Source organism: Lactuca sativa, chromosome 8, assembly GCF_002870075.4.
Source record: "Lactuca sativa cultivar Salinas chromosome 8, Lsat_Salinas_v11, whole genome shotgun sequence".
In the NCBI taxonomy this organism is placed as follows: domain Eukaryota; kingdom Viridiplantae; phylum Streptophyta; class Magnoliopsida; order Asterales; family Asteraceae; genus Lactuca; species Lactuca sativa.
The window spans coordinates 174,450,288-174,459,140 of NC_056630.2; positions in this window are offsets into that span (position 1 = coordinate 174,450,288).

An 8,853-nucleotide genomic window follows, 5' to 3' on the forward strand; every position below is an offset into this window, starting at 1 on the left:
ATTCGTAACTCCTTCGTACGGAATCCGTTTTCGTCTATCCTTTTAACATTGAGTTCCTATTAATGAGATCTTCAACTCTCATTTAGGTCGCGTAAGCCAAAAATCGCTCGAAGTAAAATTCGAGTTTCGGGCCATGCATTGCTAAGCCGAATCTTAGAAAAATCATAACTTCCTCATACGAAGTCAGATTTTGGCGTTCTTTTTTTGTATGTTCTCGGTTTAATGTATAATACAACTTTTTTTTTTAGATCACTAAGGCTAATAAGTCCTCTATCTTAAATTCTTTATTAACGTATCCCGGTGTCGCGCCGGTTTTGCCGAAAAACTTCGACGGGCCATAACATCTTCGTTATAACTCGGATTTCGGCATTCTTTATATGTATGGAACCGTTGAGACATATTATACAACTTGGTTAAGATTATTTATTATAAATAATATTTTTTCGAAAAGTCGTTTTCGACCCCTATTATCTCTATGTTAACTAGCTCGGATCTGCGGGTGTCAAATTCAGGATCACTCAATCCCTATTAGATAGTAATCAAAAAGTTGGAAAGCTTGTATGTGCTCATGTCAGGGACATGAAGCTGCATTTTGACAAGCTTAGGATGTTGGGTGTCGTCTTCCCAAGGAAGTTGGCTGTTGACTGGGTTCTTCAGTCACTTCCCGATTCCTATAGTGAGTACGTTAATGACTACTATGTGACAGATCAAGACATGACCCTTATTGATCTTACCTATTTGTTAATTACTGCTGAATCAACAATGATTTGGCATAATGGTTAAGCAAATTTGATTAGAAGATCTACATCCCAAGCTGACATGGACATCCCAAAAATGATTTCTTCTCCGAAAGGAAAAGAATTGGCCATGGTCAAAAGTTTTGATCATAAGAGAAAGGCCACTTCTAAGATTGTTCCATATGAGCCTGTGTTTCTATTGCCAAGAAAAGGGACATTGGAAGTGAAGCTGCCCTAACTACCTGAGAAGTTTAATCTGATTATATGGTTCTACTTTAGGTTAGTTCACTATATAACTCTATTAAGTTCCTAATTGTTGATTCCTAATACGTGATGTGACAAGGTTACATTTTGATGTTTTGTAGGATCATACAAAAAGAAGGAAGCTTAAAAGAGAGTATGTTGAATCTGGTTGCGAATATGGATTTAAATCACATGGTTTGATGATCGGATTTTTGTGCTGTAGCTTAAGAGTTATGATAGATTACTTACAAATTTATAATAACATAGTTTTCATTTGTAATTGCATTGTAAGGAAATGTTTTTCCGCAGTCTTATAAAATAGAGAAAAAAATTGTTTTTACATTATTTTCTATTTCCTTGCAATGGCACATGTGAAAATTGATGTTTGTATGTTTCTAGAAATACTTGAAAATGGATTTGATTATTTTATTTGTGGTAGTGTAAAAATTTACCAAATAAGGAAAGATTCTCATCAAGCAAGTTTCAGTTGGATAGAAACTTGGAATCATGTAACTTGTAGTGTGTGATGAATAAGAAGCTTTGTCTTTTGGAAATAAAGACTGACTCCTTGTTCACATGAATATGTGAGTTGGGTGAAGGACTAGGAGATTGGGTACACTTGGTTGTTCGCTAGTCAGGTCCACCACAAAGATCGATAAAACTATTGGTCATATTTTACTAAAGTTTAGTAAATATGGTTATGCTTACAAGATTAAGTATAATTCTGAGTCATTGACAATTTTCAATGAATGGCAAAACGAATGAGAAGAATCGAATTAGGCAGGAAAATAAAAGTTTCTCCAGTATGAAAAGATGAGAGAATACTTTAGTATCGTGTTTTACTATCATCTTAATGATTATGAGAAACCATACCACAATTGATTCTCTATGGATATCTTAGTGCATTTGTATGGCTAAGAAGAGGAATCGTGAATTGTTGAAATGGTTAAATCAAGAAGATGTGTTATACTTCGTTCCAAAATCAAGTCTTAGAGTTATACTTCAAGATTGTAAATTGAGTCACACGTCTTAAAAAAGTTTATAACACTTATCAAATGTAGAGTAAAATGTTTTCTACTCTTGTATATTTGAAATTGGTAAGTTGTGATGTTTTGGATGAAACAGAGACCAACTGAGACCAATTGTTAGAAGTGTTTGTCTTGATAAGAATCTGCACTAACTCTTGAATATTTGTTTGTCAAGGAATGGTTCTTTCCAAGTTTCAAGAACTAATGAAGAATAAACCTGTCATTTATTACTAGTACACGACTTGAGGATTGTAACCTATCGTGTTGACATATTCTTATTTCTATGCTCATTCCAATTAAAATTGACTATGCATGTGATTCTATGAGTTCTCAATTGTTTGCATAACAACGTGGAAGCAATGGTATTCCCTTGTGCTGCCAAGTGCCAAGAAATTAAGATTGAACATGTTCAGTCCATATGATTTTGGATTTGTCACAAACCTTGTCTTATGATTGTGGTTTCACAAATTCGCAATGGATAGGAACACATACACCATAAAAATCAAAGTGTCATAAGGTTTCTCTTCAATTCATGAAATTGATTTTGAGGCAACACTTTCACTAAGTAGATTTTAAGGAGATAGGAATTGTGATATTTTCATTCTCAAATTTCATTATGATTACGACATCCCTCTTCATAGTTCAAATTGTGAGAAATGGAAAAGGTCTAAGCATTTGAGACTTATTATTGTAAGTTCTAAAATTATTTAGACACATATGTTGGCTATCTAAGGGAAGGTGTATGAGTTCAAGAATCCTAGATAAATTCTTATCGAAGCATCTCGTATCAGAAATCTGAACTTTGGTAATGAAAGTCAATGAGTATTGATTTCTAGAAGTCCAGCTGATTTCTGAGTACATGTCAAAGCTAGTGGGAGCATACATGTTATGCTAAAAAAGAAATAATTATTATCCTAGTGGAAGCATAATTAATTATGGTAAGTGTTGCGAGTTAGCAATGTTAGTTATAGAAAACAAAGGTTTCAATTTGCGAAGTTGCAGTTTTTGCAAAGTTGCTTTGCTATAATTAAGGGAGTGGAATTTATTCTTCATTTCAAATCTAAAAGATTCAGATTTTAATCAAATTTAGTCAAAAGTATATGAATGATATGTTGGAATGGTTCAACATAAGGAAATTCGATATATGGAAATGTTAATTGCATTCTCCAAATTCGATTATGATTACGGCATTTGCAACGTCCAAATTTTTTTTCAACCAATTTAAACTTTTCAAAAACAACCCATATTCATTAATTCATTACAAAAAGGTTTTCAATTCATTTATTATCAGAGTATTTCCTAGACCCACATCATAAATACGTAAAACATGTGGAGCGGTACGATCAAGCCTCCGCCTTTCCACGATATCATGAAGTACCTGAAACAATACACTGAAAACTATATGCCCGAAGGCTTAGTGAGTTACCCCCAAAATACCAACCACATATACCATACACATAACATATCATATCATAAACAGAACAGCCATGCATATCGAGTCTACAGGATGACTGGTCCGCCTGCACCGGGCCTTCAGTCTGTCTTGTCCACTCTCCGAGCATCGGCACGTCTGGTCCGCCCTCTTAGGGCCTTCAGCCTATCCGGACCGCTCGTCGGGCCTTCGGTCTAACCGGTCCGCCTTGGGTATATTGGCCTACAGCACGAAGCAGGACCCACCTCAACCCAACCCCAGTCCAACAACCATGTGCACATAAACATATAGTCATATAGGAATTCACAACTAATAAACCAATCTAGCAGATCACATAACATATCAACACCCTAACCAGGATACTGACCTAACCGGTCACTATCATAGCATCATCCTATATACCAGGATACTGGCCTTAACCAGGTCTCTAACATATACGATCCTAACTACCCAGATGCAAACATAGCAAAACAATAACAATACAAACAACTACCTGGATTCCCATCCGATAAAGGGCCAACAATGGTGCCTTAGACCCTTTCGATATAGTCAGGATAACTCACCTGCCACTGCCGACTTGAAGAAATAAGACCACGCTGCTCCGACCGCCAGCACGAACTCCACCACTGATCATTACCAAATAACCAAAACCAATAAACACCAATAATTAACAAAATACCCTTGGACGTCAAACTGGTCAACCCTTGGTCCAAGTCAAAGTCAAAATCAACCTTCCTGGTAGACTCTACTCGCCGAGTCACCCCGTCGACTCGCTGAGTTCCCTTATCCAGAAAACTCGCATAAAACACTTAACTCGCTAAGTCCAACGACCTCTGAGTTCCATCATGTCCAACTCACTGAGTCCCCAACCGAATAACTAATCCAAGGCTTTACTGAAAGGGATCGGGGTTCTGCGACCTGACTTGCCGAGTCCAAGAACAGGCTCACCGAGTCCAAGGCAATATTCATCAGACTCGCCGAGTTGTTCTTCCAACTCGTTGAGTTCCTACCCATCATCATACAACTCGCCAAGTCCAGCCGTGTGACTCGCCGAGTCGCTTCAGTTCTTAATCCATACAGTGGCTTTCTAAACCATGCAACAGCTCCATATTGTAGATCCAAGCTTCTAGGGCATGATTATCACGTAAAGTTGTAAACTTTACGTGCATGAAAGGCTCTAGGGGCTCTAAATGACCAAACTAAGCTTCCAATGGGGCTTTACACCTTAGGAGACTCTCATCCTTGCAAGAACTTGAAACTTTATGGGCTTAGGACTCAATAGAGGTTCAGATATGAAGTTTCAACTTCAGATATAGCTTCCACAATAATATTCCTTAACCAAGGAAAACCCTAGCCTCCACATATGAATGATTCTAGAAGAAAAGGTTAAGATAACAACTTATTATCTCCCTAAACGTGCCCAAGCTGGAGTGGATTCTTGATTCACACGAAATCCTTGGTGCTAGCCTCTTGATCTACAAGTCTCCTTCACAAAGTTCACTCCTCAAAGCTCCAAGCACTTCTCCAAGCTCACACTCACGGATATTAGGGCTCCTGGGACTCTCTGGGGCATTAAGGGTCTGGGTGGAGGACATAATGTCCTCTAAATAGGGGGAAACCCTGAAGATTAGGGTTTTTCTCATTCCAGCACCAACTCGCCGAGTCTAGCCGCCGACTTGCTGAGTTGGTCACTTAGTACTTGACCAGAATCGCGACTCGACTCGCCGAGTCTATCCATCGACTCGCCGAGTCGACCTTCCTCATTTACACTAAGAACCCTGAACTTGTACTTCTGAACTCCGGGTGTTACAATTCTCCACCACTTAAATTAGGCTTCGTCATCGAAGCCTGCTACGGCACACAATTTAAGATAATACTCCCACAATGCACCTCCTGGGATCAATTGACCCAGGTTCCTACGAACACTGCTATCAAACCTCTATAAAGTCCGACTCTTCCCTCATAGAGTTACGACAACCGATTCAAACCTGCCACCGGATTCTTTCTTTGATAACAACCCTTATTAACCAATGTTCAACCGATGATATTTTCATCAATCCAAATCACAACAAACACTTGACTTTTAAAAACTAGGTATCACCCTGAACCACCGGGTCCTCGACTGGCATATCGTTTATTGCATTGTCTTCTGGGAGTTATCCTGCTTTCCTTTCCAAATCCCACTCATTTCTTTGCGAGCTGACAGGATGGCACATCCTTCAGCTCCTGAGAAACTCCCATGAGCTCTCCCCTGCAATCACATACACATGCTGAACCTACTCTAACATCCTCGGGCTGGAAAACCTGACACATTGACGATACCTCCAGACATCCCCAGGATGAATTACCACTACATACGTAACCTCCTGATCACAATCATATAGAAAATCCAAGGCTCCCTCCTTGCATCCCTTCCGAACTCCTCTGGTTCTACACAACGGAGTGCAACCCACTCACACCTTCCTATCAAGACCTCTAGGTCCTTGACCTCCGACTGTAATATCCTCACAAAGTCCTCAGCACTAGTCCAGACTACTCTCGAGTCTGTTAACCTGTTGTCTCACCTTCCTTTGTCCAAACCTCCAATCTGGAACCACTATCCTCCTCCTCTCCCAAGGAGACTGAAAACATGTCTGCGCATTATCCAACATTGCTAAAACCTCAGTGCTTACTATCAATAACTGAAGTACTTTCGGTCATCCATTCACACTACTGTTTTCCTTTCAGAGGACCCACACTCCTTCTGGAGCTATATACCTTTTCCTTCCAGGGAATCTACTCAACAATCCTTGCCACACTTGCAAGTGCCGTTGTGCTAAACTCCACTCTACACCATCCATGTAGAGCAATTTCTATTCTCGAACTCCCATATACTCTGAATCCGATCACATACTAACTAGGCCCACGCACGACCTCTAACCAACTCAATCATCATGATCAATACTTGGGGCTAGACCATATTGATTACCATCTCATGGCGACATATTCACTCATACTCCTCATACCGATCCAATAAGACATACAGAGTCTTTAGCATGACTGGACCGCCTTTCTAGGCATTCAGCCTATCTGGACCACTCTCGGAACCTTCAGCATGTCTGGACCGCCCTCCTGGGCCTTCAGGCTCTCTGCACCGTTCCCCGAGCCTTAGGCCTGAATGGACCGCCTACTGGCCTTCAGTCTATCCGGACCACTCAAAAACCCTTGTAAATCACCCTGAACCATTCTTCCTGGAAATCTCTCCCATGCAGTCTGTTCTAGCCCTCTAGGGGTTCCGAACTCCAAATCCGTCTCTTGAATTGTTCCCTCGACCTAAACCCAGGCCTCGCATCGATCAACTACCTCATCTGAACCCATGGTCTGCTACCTGCCCTACGCGTCTATCACATGGAAAATGACCCGCATACCCGGGCTGCAATGCTGCCGAGCCCTGGCAGCTAACAAAACCTTCAACCTATCAATCCAAAAGCCACAAAGTTGAGCACACCCTCGAGTGAATACTTGAACTTAACTCAATCATAACCACACTTCCAACCTGAATCCCCAAATTCTGTTGTCAACAACCGAGAAGATGTGATACACATAATGGGGAGTTTTACCGAACCCCCAACTCACATAACCCCGAACCAAACAGCCACTAGGGCCTCCATTCTCCCTTTCGGGTTATGAAACTTATCCCCGTTTCAAAACCTCTCCCACTTCCGCATCGCGGGGTAACACTGCCCCACTTAGATTTGAGTAAGCCTTCATAATACATGAAAACCAGAGGATTCTCAATCCTTCTCACTTCCCGACGACCAATCTGAGGTCGACCAACTCTTTCCCACTATTGTTCCATTACTTGCCCATACCGAATAATCACACACCTCCAAGAACCAGATGAGAACTTGCTGAACTCCAGTGAACCAATCACTCACTAATGCTTGAGCGCCCCACACTCATGTCCTGAAGGCCAAGAGATAAATGCTCCGACTAATACCTCAACAACGAATCCCCTTTCCATTGGCGCCTTCGTCCATCAATCACAAACGGTTGCTAATACCACTGAGTCCCGAAAATGCTGTATGACCATCCTGAGAAACCCTATCCGCGGACATCCCCAATAATACCCCTTTTTCCAAAGGTGTTCCAATAAACTTCCCACTCCCAGGCACTAGAATCAGTCTCTTCAGGGTTCGCACCGTGACCCAATTATCAACTCAAATGTCCATAGCTGAACTGCAGCAGCTGAAACAACCTCTTCCCTAAACGGGGCTACAACTACTCCCAAAACATAATCTACACTACCAATGTGCAATAGATTGTACAATCAATCCTTACCATCTGATGCAAGAGATCCAAGGCAAACCAGACTCCACATTTACTTATGCCAAGTCGACCCACCTGCGCTTACCGGTGCTCGAATAATGTTTCAAACCTCCGCAACCAGCTGACCCCAATGCTGGAGAACAACCTGCCCCCAGGTCACAAGTCTGCTCACTCCTTCGATCTCGAGAAATTGAGAGGGCACAATCCTTTCCCTACCAAATGTCAATCCAATTCATCAATTAGCCATTTCACTTCCAGCTGCAAAACCCTAGCTGAACATAATCATCACTCCCTTCCAGTGTCCCGGAGCCCCTAGAGGTTTCGCTCCACCCTGACCTCCTCCTGAAGTCCTCAATGTGGCCGGTGCTGGAGCTTGCACCGGTCATGCAGTAAGCTGTGGACAGTTGGCCCTCAAGTGTCCAACCTGATGACACTTATAACAATTCCTCCTATCCTGTGTTGGGGCTGTTTGACGGCAATCCCTCCCGTAATGCCCTTCCCTCCCACACTTGCGACACGCACCACCGGACCTACAAATTCGACCGTTTTGGCGCCGGCTGCGACTGCACCGGGGCCTGCCTCTACTCTCTCAACTGCAACTCAATTTCTAACACTCGCCACCCGGCGGCCTCCTGTAACTCTAACGAGCTATCACATCTCTGCGTGGACACAAACTTCCTGATGTCCCTCTTGAGTATACTCAGATATTGGGACATCTGAGCCTTCTCTGAAGCAAACTCTGGCTAAAACATCGCCCTCTCAGTGAACATCCTGGTGATCTCCGTCACTGACTCTGTGTCCTGCTTCAGCTTCAGGAACTCCTGAGCCAACCTCTCTCTCTCAACTCGTGGAACATAACAAGTGCTGAACATCTCTCGAAACTGATCCCACATTACCGCAGCCCGCTGCGCATCAGAATAAGACCCCATAGTCAACCTCCACCAATCCTTCGCCGAGAGCCTCAACAGGTTCAGAGCACACCTCACCCTCTGATCAGCAGGGCATGAACACGTGAAGAAGCAGCCCTCCACTTCTGACAACCATCTCGTAGCAATAATCGGATCCTGAAGTCCATCAAAAGTAGGGGGCTTCATATTATCAAAGT